The sequence below is a fragment of the Mauremys reevesii genome, unplaced genomic scaffold (genome assembly GCF_016161935.1).
Source record: "Mauremys reevesii isolate NIE-2019 unplaced genomic scaffold, ASM1616193v1 Contig6, whole genome shotgun sequence".
NCBI lineage: Eukaryota > Metazoa > Chordata > Testudines > Geoemydidae > Mauremys > Mauremys reevesii.
The window spans coordinates 1,090,317-1,105,007 of record NW_024100873.1 but is presented as its reverse complement, the minus strand read 5'-3'; the positions used below and the strand labels follow the sequence as shown (position 1 = coordinate 1,105,007).

Sequence of the window (14,691 nt, the reverse complement as noted above, 5' to 3'; positions counted from 1 at the left end):
GAGGAGCAACAGCGGGGTTCGTTGCCCGGTGTGCGTCGCACTAATTAACACACCAGGGTGGAGAAGCAAACCAAGTTTATTTGAGCCCAAATAAGGTGCCAGGGAGAAAAAGCATTCTCAGATCCTGCACACCCGCGCGCAGGCGGGGTCCCAGCATTTATACCTTAAGCTGTTTGTGTAAGCCTTTTGTTTTGTTTTCCCCCTCACCCCTCCTTTCCCAACAGCAGTTACTTTAAACATTACATTTTAGCGTGTTAGAAAGTTCCCATTCGCATGCTTATCTTTGGCCTTGTCGGCCCAGGCGCATGTAGACTTTTCTCCCCCTTCTCCCCCCCGGTCTTACTGCCGCTTTTTGCTGTTTCAAGCTATCCTGCAGCTGCAAGCTGAGACAGCTGACAGTTACACATTTTGCTTGCTGTTTATTAGCATCTTAGGCTGGTTAAAGTTCACAGCATGGAAGAACTTTGGTTCACTCAGGCCTACAGTCACAACTTTGATTTACTTAGGCCTAGTGACACCAACACTAGCCTGAATTTTTTTATTATTATTTTAGGCCTGGTCTACACTAGGAGTTTGTCGAATTTAGCAGCGTTAATTCGATTTAACCGTGCAACCGTCCACACCAGGAAGCTAATTAGTTCGACCTAGAGGGCTCTTTAGTTCGAATTCGGTACTCCACCCCGACGAGGGGAGTAGCGCTAAATTCGACATGGCTATCAACCTTAGTAGCTCCGGGAGCTATCCCACAGTGCACCACTGTGTTGACGCTCTGGACAGCAGTCCAAGCTCAGATGTTCTGATCAGCCACACAGGAAAAGCCCCGGGAAAATTTGAATTCCTTTTTCTGTCTGGCCATTTTGAATCTCAATTCCTGGTTGGACATCGGGGCGAGCTCAGCAGCACTGGCAGCGATGCAGAGCTCTCCAGCAGAGGAGTCCATGCAATCTCAGAGTAGAAAGAGGGCCCCAGCATGGACTGACCGGGAAGTCTTGGATCTGATCGCTGTGTGGGGCGATGAGTCTGTGCTTTCGGAGCTGCGCTCCAAAAAACAGAATGCAAAGACCTATGAGAAGGTCTCCAAAGCCATGGCACTCAGAGGATACAGCCGGGATGCAATGCAGTGCCGCGTGAAAATCAAGGACCTGAGACAAGGCTACCAAAAAATCAAAGCGGCAAACGGACGCTCCGGAGCCCAGCCCCAGACATGCCGCTTCTACGAGGCACTGCATGCCATTCTCGGTGGGTCTGCCACCACTGCCCCACCAGTGACCATGGACTCTGAGGATGGGATAGTGTCGACGAGCAGTTTCTCGGCGATGTTCGCGGATGGTGAAGATGAGGAAGGGTTTATGGAGGACGAGGCAGGCGACAGCGCTTACAATACTGCTTTCCCCGACAGCCAGGATCTCTTCATCACCCTCACAGAGATCCCCTACCAACCCTCCCCAGCCGTTAACCCGGACTCTGAATCAGGGGAAGGATCAGTCGGTAAGTGCTATAAACATGTAAACATTTATTTTTTAAAAAACAGGAATAAAAACTATATAAAAAGAAGGTCAATACATATAGGGATAGAACAGAAATCCTCTTGGGACAATTCCACGAAGCTCTCGTAGAGGTACTCGAAAAGCCTCCGCAGGAGGTTCCTGGGGAGAGGTGCCTTATTGGGTGCTCCGTGGAAGCACACTCTTCCGCGCCAGGCCATCCTGAGGTACAGTGGGAGCATTGCCTCGACCAGCATGGCAGCATAGGGCCCTGGTCTGTGCAGGGATTCACGCAGCATGCGCTCTCTGTCTCTCCTAGTGACCCGCCTCAGGGTGATCTCGCTCGGCGACTGCTGCATCTAATTAGGGGAATTACTGTAATGTTACTATTGGGAATGCTTGACTTTTCCTTTGCATAACAATGACCGTCGTTTAACAGCCATGTTGTGGAGGCTGCAGAGGGAAAGCATACAGGGATCTTTCCCGGGGACAGCCGCGAGGGGCTGGAACAGGGTCAGACTTTATGTTTTCCAGATTGCCTGCAGCAGGAGGGCACTGCTATCCATTAACTGTTAAGCAGCCTAAAGTTTACGGCTTACCAGGCCTGGCTGCTACACGGATTCTGCTGTCCTGCCCCGCTTGTCTGATCTCCAGTGCAAGACCCCAGGCAATGAAAGCGAATGCCGAAAATTCGAACTTGTCCTGAGAGCACATGAGATAGGTGCCCTGTATGGTGTTGTTCACAGAAACAGACTAGACTGTGTTCAGTGTTCACAAACATGTATCTTTGCAAGGAAATCACTTCCTTTTTCCCATCACACAGCTGCGGCTCTTTCCCGAACTGCCCCGGCATCCCCCTCACAGAGGCTGGCGCAGATTAGGCGGCGAAAGAAAAAGACTCGGGACGAGATGTTCGCTGAACTGATGGCCTGCTCCAGAGCCGAGGCGGCCGAGCAGAGACAGTGGAGGGAGACCCTCTCTCAGCAGCAGCGCTCACACAGCGAACGGGAGGACAGGTGGCGGCAGGAAGACCAGCAGGCGACTCAAACGCTGCTTGGACTAATGAGGGAGCAAACGGACACGCTCCGGCGCCTTGTGGATGTTCTGCAGGACCGCAGGCAGGAGGACAGAGCCCCCCTGAACTGTATCTGCAACCGCCCTCCCCCGCCAAAAAGTCCTGTCTCCCCCTCACCCAAAATCACAAGAAGGAGGGGCGCTAGGGGCCATGAAAACTGTCACTCCACCCCAGCAGAGCTCTCATGTACCAAACAGCTCTCATTCCCTAAAGTATGAGAATTGCTTCCCTTCCTGGCTCACCCGATCCAAAATCCCAGTTTCATCCCCCAACTGTGTAGTTGAGTATTAAAAATAGTTTGCTGTTCATTACTGTTTCCGTCATGTTTCTTTGCAGAAGATTTTTTGTGAAGGGGAGATAGGGGTTTGTTAATTGCATAGGACAGCCACCATTACCAGGGTACAGACATGGGGGTAGGATCAACAGCAGGTCACACACAGAGTGCAGTCACTAGGCACCCAGGTCACTCTGGGAGGTGTCTGCTGCCCCAGGTCAGTCTGGGAGGTGTATGCTGCCCCAGGGTCCGAGCGCCTGGCATCCACAAATGGCAAGGCAGGCTGCCCTTACCATGCCCTTCCACCCTAGCCATGAACCTCTCTGATGCCCTGAGCCACAGCCAGAGCCATCATCCCCCTACACCTACTCACCCTTCCCACACACCCCTCACCCCTTCCTGCAAACCCACCCCTTCCTGCACACCCTCCTGTAACCGTCCTCCCCCCAGAGACCACTGTAGGAGCAGGAGCCTGTCAGTCCTCGAGTGTAGAAGCGGTCTGTACATCACTGCACACCGTACCCACCACAGTCTGCGTCCCTGTTGGAACCCTTGAACGAGAATGCGTTAGTAAAGAAAACTTTGTTAATTAAAAATGTTCCAATAACTTTATTTTTAAACGTCTGTTGGAAGGGGGGAAACCTGGTGAACGGGGTATGTAACCGCTGAAAAAAGTCAATAGTAACTGAAACAGGGGCAGGTTCAGCTTCTCTGTAAAGAGACTGGACAGTCATAGGTTACCCTGCTCTCTGAGGAACCTAGCTTTCAAAGCCTCCCGGATGCACAGCGCTTCCCGCTGGGCTCTTTTAATCGCACGGGTGTCTGGCTGAGCGTAATCAGCAGCCAGGCGATTTGCCTCAACCTCCCATCCCGCCATAAAGGTCTCCCCCTTGCTCTCACAGAGATTGTGGAGCACACAGCAAGCTGCAATAACAATGGGGATATTGGTTTCGCTGAGATCCGAGCGAGTCAGTAAGCTCCTCCATCTCCCCTTGAGACGTCCGAAAGCACACTCCACCACCATTCTGCACTTGCTCAGCCGGTAGTTGAAGAGCTCCTTGTCACTGTCCAAGCACCTGTATAGGGCTTCATGAGCCAGGGCATTAGCGGGTAGGCTGGGTCTCCGAGGATCACTGTAGGCATCTCCACATCCCCAACAGTTATTTTGTGGTCCGGAAAGAAACTACCTTCCTGCAGCCGTCTAAACAGACAAGAGTTCCTGAAAACACGCGCGTCATGAACCTTGCCCGGCCACCCGACGTAGATGTTGGTAAAACGTCCCCTATGGTCCACCAGTGCTTGCAGCACCATTGAAAAGTAGCCCTTTCGGTTAATATACTGGTTGGCCTGGTGGGCCGGTCCCAGGATAGGGATGTGAGTCCCATCTATAGCCCCACTGTAGTTTGGGAATCCCATCGCGGCGAAGCCATCTATGACGACCTGGACTTTTCCAAGGGTCACTACCTTTGAGAGCAGTAGGTCAACGATTGCGTGGGCTACTTGCATCACAGCAACCCCCACAGTAGATTTGCCCATGCCAAAGTGGTTCGCTACTGACTGGTAGCTGTCTGGCGTTGCAAGTTTCCAGAGGGCTATGGCCACTCGCTTCTGCACACTCAGGGCTGCTCGCATCCAGGTGTCCTGGCGCTTCAGGGCAGGGGCCAGCAAGTCACAGAGTTCAAGGAAAGTGCCCTTACGCATCCTGAAGTTTCGCAGCCACTGTGATTCATCCCAGACCTGCAGCACTATGCGGTCCCACCAGTCTGTGCTTGTTTCCCGGGCCCAGAATCGCCTTCCCATAGCATGAACGTGACCCATTGCCACCATGATCTCCACGGCGCGGCGTCCCGTGCTTTCTGAGAAGTCTGTGCCACTCTGACACTTCATGTCCTCACCGTGCTGCCGGAGCCTCCTCGCCCGATTTCTCAGCAGCTGACTGTGGAAGAGGTGGACGATAAGGTGCGAGGAGTTGACAACGGCCATAAGTGCAGCGATGATCGCAGCGGGCTCCATGCTCGCAGTGCTGTGGCGTCCGCGCTGTCACTGACCAGAAAAGTGCGCTAACAGATTTCCCGCCGGCGCTTTCAGGGACGGAGGGCGGGAGTGACGGTTGAATGACGACAGTTACCCAAAACCACCCTCGACACATTTTTCCCCCAGCAGGCATTGGGGGCTCTACCCAGCATTCCAATGGGAAGCGGGGACTGCGGGAACTGTGGGATAGCTGCCCAGAATGCACCGCTTCCAATGTCGACGCTTGCCCCGTTAGTGTGGACTCACAAAGTCGAATTAGTGTCCTTAGTGTGGATACACAAATTCGACTTCATAAGGTCGAATCCACAAATTCGACCTAAGTTAAATCGAACTACTCTTGTAGTGTAGACATACCCTTATTTTGGCTGAAACTACTCAGTGAATTCAACACCAGTTTGTGAATAGTCTTTTATGACTCAAAACTGCATTTTTTGCAAATAAACTATTCAGTGGAAAATTTCTCCCAGCTCTACTTGTGATGTCATTTCACTAGTTCTCCCTTCACTATAATCTTCCAGCCCAGACAGGGCCTGAATTTCAAATGTAAAAAAAGCCTTTTGTGCTGTCTTTATCCACCTTATAAAAGCAGAGGGGAGGGGGAAGGGCACAAGCCCAATTTTTCCCTTTGAAACTCCCCTTCAATATTCATCATTCATGGGACAGACTGAAACTAAAGATGATTTCTCGTTCACACATAGAAAATACAGATAATTAATGTCACTGTCTATATCTGGAGAGGGTCTTTTTCACAAATCCATTTAGATTCAGCACTGCAGGTTTCAAAATTAATCCCATCTTTTATCATCCCGCAGCTGTTCCCTTCAGCAGGAGCCACTACCTTGAACCTGGAAAACACACCAAACAAACAATCACTATGTAGAATTTTTTAACAAGATTTTTAACTGCTTTGCCTCATTCTGACACCTCTCGAATTTCTTCCTTAACACCTGAATTGTTCCTACAGAGCCCTACTTGATAAACCACTTCCTAGTGCATGATCCTGTAGTAGCAGCTGGTTGGCCTTGGTCTATTTCTGGAAAACACTTTTCCATATTACAAAACCCAGCCCTCAGGATTAGCCCAACTGCTGTGGAAGCCATCGAATGAGGCTCAGGACTCGTCTCTCTGTGCAGAGGACTGTGCCAGCACTTAACATCCCTTGCGCCCATACGTAGCCTGTGCCCCCTGCTGCACATCTTACATGGACTGAGAGGATAAAAACACTCACAGTGTTGGATTGAACATGGAGCCGTCCACCCAAGTGCAATTCCTCGCGGGGGATGTAACAGTGAGTCCAAGCCAGAGCTGGTTTGTGTCTTTGGTAGTATTTTGAATGAAAGTCTGTAAATGACATGGAAGAATGAAGTGATGGGGAATCATAGAATCATAGAATCATAGATCAGAAGGGACCAATATGATCATCTAGTCTGACCTCCTGCAAGATGCAGGCCACATTAGCCGATCTCCCCACTCCATTAGCAAGCGACCCCTGCCCCATGCTTCGGAGGAAGGCGAAAAACCTCCAGGGCCACAGCCAATCTACCCTGGAGGAAAATTCCTTCCCGACCCCAAATATGGCGGTCAGCTGAACCCCGAGCATGCGGGCAAGACTCTCCAGCCATACCCTCTGGAAAAAGGTTAAGAATAACATATCATTGACCCATTGTACTATTTACCAGTGTGGCACTTAATTAACCTATTGACTAAGCCCGGTATCCTATCATACCATCTCCTCCATAAACTTATCTAGCTTAGTCTTAAAGTCATGGAGGTCCTTCGCCCCCACTGTTTCCCTCGGTAGGCTGTTCCAGTATTGCACTCCCCTGATAGTTAGAAACCTTCGTCTAATTTCTAGCCTAAATTTCCTAACTGACAATTTATATCCATTTGTCCTCGTGTCCACATTAGCACTGAGCTGAAATAATTCCTCTCCTTCCCTGGTATTTATCCCTCTGATATATTTAAAGAGTGTAATCATATCTCCTCTTATCCTTCTTTTGGTTAAGGAAAACAAACCGAGCTCCTCAAGTCTCCTTTCATATGACAGGCCTTCCATTCCTCGGACCATTCTAGTGGCCCTTCTTTGTACCTGTTCCAGTTTGAATTCATCCTTCTTAAACATGGGAGACCAAAACTGCACACAATACTCCAAATGAGGCCTCACCAACGCCTTATATAACGGGACTAGCACTTCCTTATCCCTACTAGAAATACCTCGTCTAATGCATCCCAATACCGCATTTGCTTTCTTAACGCCACATCACATTGCCTGCTCATGGTCATCCTACGATCAACCAGGACTCCTAGGTCCTTCTCCTCCTCCGTTACTTGCAACTGGTGCGTCCTAGCTTATAACTAAAATTCTTGTTAGTCATCCCTAAATGCATAACCTTACACTTCTCACTATTGAATTTCATCCTGTTACTAATACTCCAGCTTACAAGGTCATCCAAATCTCCCTGGAGGATATCCCGATCCTTTTCCGAATTGGCAATACCTCCCAACTTGGTGTCGTCCGCAAACTTTATCAGCCCACTCCTACTCTTGGTTCCCAGGTCAGCTTTAAATAGATTGAATAAAATTGGACCCAAATATGTACCTTGAGGAACTCCACTAGTGACCCCCTCAACCTGACAGTTCCCCTTCAATACTACCCTCTGCAGTCTCCCTTTAACCAGCTCCTTATCCACCTCTGGATTTTCATTTCAATCCCCATCCTTTCCAATTTAACCAGTAATTCCTCATGCGGTACCGTATCAAACGCCTTACTGAAATCTAGATATATTAGATCCACTGCATTTCCGTTGTCTAAAAAATCTGTTACTTTCTCAAAGAAGGAGATCAGGTTGGTTTGGCACAATCTACCTTTCGTAAATCCATGCTGTAAACTATCCCAGTTGCCATCGGCCTCCTGCTCCGTAACCACTCTCTCTTTTAAAATTTTGTGCATGACTTTGCATACTACAGATGTTAAACTAACAGGCCTGTAGTTACCCGGTCACTTTTTTCCCCTTCTTGAATATAGGAACTACATTAGCTAATCTCCAGTCCAACGGTACAATCCCGAATTTAGAGATTTATTAAAATCATCGCTAACGGGCTAGCAATATCACTCGCTAGTTCCCTTAATATTCTAGGATGAAGATTATCCGGGCCCCGATTTACTTCCGTGAAGCTGTTCAAGTTTGGCTTTCACCTCCGATACCATAATGTCTACCCCCATATCCTCATTCCCATCGGTCCCTGTATCACTATTCCTTAGCCCTTCATTAGCCTCATTAAAGACCGAGGCAAAATATTCGTTCAGATATTGTGCCATTCCAAGATTATCCTAATCTCCACTCCGTTCAAAGTTTTAAGCGGTCCCACTTCTTCTTTCTTGGTTTTCTTCCTATTTATATGGCTAAAAACCTTTTGCTATTGGTTTTAATCCCTTCGCTAAGTCCATCTCCACCCGTCGTTTTGCCTTTCTCACTGCTTCCCTACACCCTCTGACCTCAATAAGGTAGGTTTCTTTGCTGATCCTCCCATTTTCCAGTCCTTGTACGCTTTCTGTTTTTCTAATGACCCTCTGAGACGCTTGCTCATCCAGCTCGGTCTAAAACTGCTACCTACGAGCCGTTTTCCCTTTCTTGGGATACATGCCTCTGACATCTCCTGCAACTTCAACCTGAAGTAACCCCAGGCGTCATCTGCCCTTAGATCCCTAAATATGTTAGGCCAGTCTACTTCCCTAACTAGTCGCCTTAGTTTAGTAAAGTTAGCCCTTTTGAAATCATAAACCCTAGTCTCAGATGCACTATTGATTATCCTCTCATTTATTTTGAAACGAATTAGCTCATGATCACTCAAGCCAAGGTTGTCCCCTACAACTATTTCCTCAACAAGGTCCTCGTTGCTCACCAAAACCAGATCTAAAATGGCATCCCCCCTCGTCGGTTCAGCAACCACTTGATGAAGGAATTCATCAGCTATCACGTCTAGGAAAAGCTGAGCCCTATTATTGTTACTAGCATTTGTTTCCCAATCTATATCCGGGAAGTTAAAATCCCCCATGATCAAGCAGTTCCTATTAGTGTTTACCTCCTTAAAAACATTAAAGAGCTCTCTATCCATCTCTAGGGTAGATCCCGACGGTCTATAGCACACCCCAATCACTATCCCGGGTGAGGCTCTAGTAGTTTTCTTCCCCAATGTGACCATTGCCCAGACAGACTCCGTATTATCCATTGCATTGCTAGTTATTTCATTACATTTCACCTCATTATTGATATACAATGCTACTCCCCCCCCTTTACCTTTGCATCGGTCTTTCCTAAACAGCACATACCCTTCCATACCTGTACTCCAGTCATGGCTACCGTTCCACCATGTTTTGGTTATTCCTACGATATCCGGCTTCAATTCTCGGACCAAGAGCTCCAGTTCCTCCATTTTATTACCTAAGCTTCTTGCATTGGTGAACAAATCCTAATTTTTGCTGTTGGGCTCCTCTCACTCTTTTCACCCAACTCGGTAGGGACACAGTACTACCAGCATGACCTGTAGATCTAGTATCCGTCCCCCCGCTCTTCCTTACACCTGCCTGCCCCCCTCTGGCTATATCTGTTGTTATCTTGTTGTTCTCGCTCCCAATGTATAAATTTGGCGTGGAGAGTACCAGGACCTCTCCCAACCGTCTCCCCTCAGTGTCTAGTTTAAAGCTCTTTTAATCAGGTGAGCCAGCCTCCCTCCTAGAAGTCTACTTCCTTCCCTACTTAGGTGGAGCCCATCCCGTGAGAACAGTTGTCTGTCCCCAAAAGCCTCCCAGTGCCCATACATCCCAAAGCCCTCCTTGTAACACCACTCCCTCAGCCAACTGTTAATCGTCACTATCTTCTCACTCCTTTGGGAAGGAGGCTCTAGGGGTTAAGGTGCTAGCTAGAGACTCTGGGAACAGGGTTCAATTCCCCAGACTCCCTCTGTGACCGTGGGTCAGTTATTTAGTTTTTGTCCTGACTGGGGCAGAATTAAGGCCTTGGTACAGTCTGTGTGGTGGTGGTGGTGGTGGTGGGGGGGGGGGGGTGTCATGCTGTCGGTGAGGTGTCACCGCTGGGGGGCAGCGCACAGGTATGTGCTGTTGCTGGCCTGAACTTTTCATTTCCTTGCTTTTTAGTGTGTGGGTCTGTGTAGAGCAGGGGTGGCCAAACCATGGCCTGTGAGCCACAGGCATCTCGTTACAGTGAAAGTGCAGCTCCCAGAGCCCCCTCCCAGCCCCATTCTCTGCCTGCCAGACTTGGGGGGGGCTCAGGGCTTCTGCCCTGTGGTGGGGTGGTGGGGCTAGGAGGGGCTTTTACTACAGGCGACTGGTGCCTGCTAAGAGTGGGGGCGGCACAATTTAAAGGTTCCCTCTCCCAACAGCTTGAATCAAGCCCCCCCCCCAGGCTGTCCCACCTCTCACCCTCAGTGCCCCCACCCTGCATCTCCCAGGTGTTAGCTCTGCATGGAGGGGCAACGCCAAACAGCTGGGAACTGCCGTGAGGAGCTCCCAGCTGTTTATCGCTGCCTCTCCCCACAGCCACAGCTCCCAGTGCAGGGAGTTGGGCCCAGCGGCACCATGTGACTGAGCGGGGCCAGCAAACCCTGGGGAAAACTGGGGGGCCTGTGCCCTCTCATGCCTCAGCTCTGGCTTCCTGCCCAGTATGGGGGGGTGGGTGTCTCAGGCCTACAGTCCTGCAGGGGGCGCCTCCTGGGGCTCAGGGCTTCAGCAGGGGCAGGGCTGAAGCCTTGAATCTGGGCAGGTGCCTCCTGTGGGGCTGAAGCCCTGAGACCCCCCCCACCCCCACCCCCACTCCCACTCCTTGCAGGGGTGAAGCCTGAGTCCCGGCAGGATAGGGTGACCAGATGTCCCAATTTTATAGGGACAGTCCTGATTTTGGAGTCTTTTTCTTATATAGGTTCCTATCACACACACACACACACACACACACACACACACACACACACACACACATCCCAATTTTTCACACTTGCTGTCTGGTCACCCTACGGCAGGAGCACCCCAGCTCTAGAACGTCTCAAGATTGTTGTGTGCGGCTTGGAGGGTCAGTAAATTTGGCCACCCCTGATATAGAGCAAACCTGACAGACCCACATCACAGGGGTTTTGTGTATTAATTGTTATAGTGATTCTCATATCCCCAGGACAAGTTTTATTTACCATCTCATCCTGGTCCCGGATCACCAGCAGCCGAGAGCTCCTCCTTGAACAGTCATCGCGGCTCTTGTCCCAGGGATTTTTTTCTTTAGACACCCAGTAGCACTTGTCCCTGTGCAGCAGCCAGTTTGGGGGGCAGAGCTTGCACCCTGCTCCCTCTGGAGGGGAAATGGAAACGTTTAATGGAGCTGAAGGTTCTGAACTGCATCACGCTCATGCACAGGCCTTCAGGCTCGAAATTTCCAGTAGAGCTATGACTTGGCTTTGTTTGAGGATGGGTCTAATATTTAAGCAGCAGGTGCTGCAGGCCGGGAGGGAGGGGTATTGGTGAAGCTGTGAGTACCTCAGCCCTGAAATAGCACCGGCTAATGCAGGTCAGGCTCAACTGGAATCCTTCACTTCCTCCCCTCAGCTACTGCAGCATTCCTGTGTGCACTGCTTAACAGCCATTACATTTCCCCTTAGAGATGGCTGCATGCAGGTGGGGTAGATAATACTACATATACAAGAGTTAAAAGAACTTTATTGTGGTTGCAAAGTCAAAATTGGAAATGCCACATTCATGGCTTGCCCATGCAACTGTAATTCAGCCTGAGTGTGAGGTCATCCAGTACATTGAATGCTTCGGGAGCCATCATGGACATGGAAACAAACAGGCCTGTGCACTGAATGAGGCAGCAGCCCTGAGATTAAAAATAGTCGATAATCATGCAATAAAGACCATATCATCAGGCACACACAAATGGGGGCTGAATTACGGTTGTGCAGGTAATCTGGCATTTCCTAACTTTTGGAAGCTTGGCTTTGTAATCTTTGTGTTCTCTTAATCCAGTATTGTGTTTAATTTCCTAGTTTTTAAAAAAACATATAAAACAATTCTGGAACTGGAACAACTCCACCATCCTGAATCAGCAGCAGCGTTTGGACCTTGGATCTTCAGTACCACACCACACTGCTATCGCTCTATCAACAGGAACAACTCCGCTTGCTGGTTACAGGAAAAGTCTGTTATCCTGGGGGATGGGGGCAGGGAAAAGGCCTGGGTGGTCAAAGGGAGCCCAGCCAGCTCTCTGTCCCTCCCCAGGAGGAGCTTCTTCCCCATGTGGTGTTCCTGGGAGCAAGGAGTTGAGAGACCACTGGGGCCACGTGCTGGGGGAGGGGGAGCCTGGCCCAGCTCTCACCCCCTCCTCACCTCCATTTCCACCTGCTCTGGTAGCTCCCAGTGCAGGGTGTGCGGCTGTGGCAGGTGAGCCCAGCACTTTGACTGTTATTTTGTCGCACTACAGAGTTTTCCTGAGGATCACAAGCAAGGAGGGAAATGGCGACTCATCCAATGTTCCCATCTCAGCAAAACTTGGACGACATTTCATGGGCCAAAGAAAACGTGTTTCTCCGGCCTGAGGGCTCCTCTCACCCCCTATTTCAAAGGCTGATTTGAACAATGGACGTGTGAGAGCTCCTCAAAGATACCACAGGACCCTTTTACAAAGGAAGCGTTAGGGACCCTAAACATAGGAGTTGCTACCAGCCGCCCTATAAGTAGTTATTGAAGTACCCGTATTTTTCCGTGTATAAGACTATACTTTTTCCTAAAATCGTTAGACTAAAAATTGAGGGTCGTCTTATACACAGAAGTAAGCCGAGGAGAGAACCGCGCAGTTGCGAAACTGCCCATACCCAGTGATGAGCTGCCAAAATCCCAACCCCTATCCCCCCCCACCCCCGCACTCCCCTGCCCTCTCTCCAACACCCCCTCCCTGCCCCCTTACCGCGCTGCCTGGATGTGGCTGGCGGCGCTACAGTCTGGCCACGGCTGGAGCGGGGAGCCCGGGACGCGGGGCCGGGGCAGGAGTCGCGCGGTCGGAGCTGGAGGATGTGGCCGGAGCCGGGGAGGGCTGCGGCCAGAGCCACACAGCCGGAGCTGGAGCCGGGCAGCCGGGGCTGCCGCCGCGCCCAGACCCGCACTGCCGGAGGCCGGCCGCGTGGCAAAACAGCAGGAGCTGGGCGGCTGGAGCCACGGGGCCAGGCACTGTCCGGAGCCGGGCATCCGGGTAGGTGGGGTTGCGGCCGCCGCAGTGCCCGGACCCGCACTACCGGAGCCGGGCAGCCGGGGATGCGGGGCCGGGGCAGGAGTCGGGCGGCCGGGCAGGAGTCGGGCGGCCAGGGACGCGGGGTCGGGGCAGGAGTCTGGCGGCCGGGGCCGGGGCAGGAGTCAAGCGGACTGAGCTGGGGCAGGAGTCGCGCGGACTGAGCCGGGCGGCCGGGGACGCAGGGCCGGGGCTGGGCGGCCGGGGATGCGGGGCTGGGGCCGGGGCCGGGACCGTGGGGCCGGGGCAGGAGTTGCGCGGACTGAGCCGGGCGGCCGGGGCAGGAGTTGCGGGGCCGGGACGCGGAGCCGGGCAGGAGTCGCGGGGCCGGGGACGCGGGGCCGGGCAGGGCTGCGGCCGGAGACCAGCTGGGGTGCATGGCCTTCCTCGTTCCCTCTACCCCTACCTCGGCGTCCTCTTCCTGGGCCTGAGCGGGAAGCCTGCTTGCTTCTCACGCTCACAGCTGGTATGTAAATGTTGCCTATGGTAATTACTAAATAAAAATGTGTTCTGTTTTATGTTTAAAATATTGATTTCTGAATTTTGGGTTAGAAAAGTGGGGGGTTGTCTTATACATGGGGGCGTCTTATACAGGGAAAAATACATGTAGTTTGTTTCCTGCACCGGGTTACCCCACCTGACCACTAGATGGCACCACAATACAGGAAGCTGCTGAGAGAGAAGGCGCTGAGGTTACCTGCTGAGTTGCTGTGAGATGATTCACACACAAATTGTTTCAACTGGAACTGGAAATCTTTTAGGCCAGTGCTGCAGTTGGATTGATGGATGATTCTCTCCCTGGTACTGTTGTTCTCCAGTGAATTCAGACGTCCATTGAGCTGAGAAACTTCAGAAGAGCGTGAGCATGAGCAGCAATTACTACTTAGGGATTAGCAAACTGAGAATGAGGGTGTGTGTGTAATAAACCGTTACATACTGTAGCTATCAAATTCAGAACCGGGCCAGAGAGATAGAACAAGACAGGAGAAGAGAGAGAAAATTTCATTCATTATACAGCATAAGGTGCTTTCTCCTTTCCACCCCCCGCACACTGTACAGCGAAGTTGTGAGAACTGGATCCCCTGGGGTTTATGTACCAAGCTCTAACACCACCTTGGTCATGTGATATTGTTCCCTTTGTGGTGATAATGAAGTGTGCAGGATGTTATTCACAGGTGTGTTGGAATCAGAAGTGGAATCACCATGGAAATCGGGGAAGGGGAAATTTCAGGGGGCAGCATTTTGTACAAATTAATTTTGAACTACTTACCCCAAACGCCCATCACTCTCACAGCGACTGCCAGGATGAGGATCCCAGCTGCTCCCAGCCCCAGAGCGAGCCGATGCCAGCGGGGACAGTGAGGGTGATCTGTAAGAGTCAGGGTTTGGTGAAACGTCTTCAGCACATAGTGCAAAAAATAATAATGGCCACCTGCAGTCTAATGGAGCCTGTGCAGCATCATCCAATGGGGGTTTAAATTCCTCCTCACGTAATACCAGGAATAGTTTTAAACAGGTCACACGTAGGGCATTGTGATGGGG

The 14,691-nt window shown here is 51.0% G+C and overlaps 2 protein-coding genes and 1 long non-coding RNA gene across 5 annotated transcripts in view; all 3 read right to left on the bottom strand.

The window, feature by feature from the left end:
• LOC120394448 (C-type lectin domain family 2 member B-like) overlaps positions 1 to 14,691 on the bottom strand; it is a 1,239,960-nt gene that overhangs the window by 320,047 nt on the left and 905,222 nt on the right. The gene's annotated exons all lie outside the window — the stretch shown is intronic.
• LOC120394442 (killer cell lectin-like receptor subfamily F member 1) overlaps positions 5,224 to 14,691 on the bottom strand; it is a 100,301-nt gene continuing 90,833 nt past the window's right edge. The window contains exon 2 of the transcript XR_005592291.1: positions 5,224 to 5,712. The gene's annotated coding sequence lies outside the window, so the exon portion shown is untranslated. The remainder of the gene's footprint in view (positions 5,713 to 14,691) is intronic.
• LOC120394472 lies at positions 5,934 to 14,085 on the bottom strand. The gene is made up of 3 exons (XR_005592298.1): positions 13,847 to 14,085; positions 11,066 to 11,220; positions 5,934 to 6,208 (listed from the first exon to the last, which is right to left on the bottom strand). It is a non-coding gene; the product is annotated as an uncharacterized LOC120394472 (long non-coding RNA).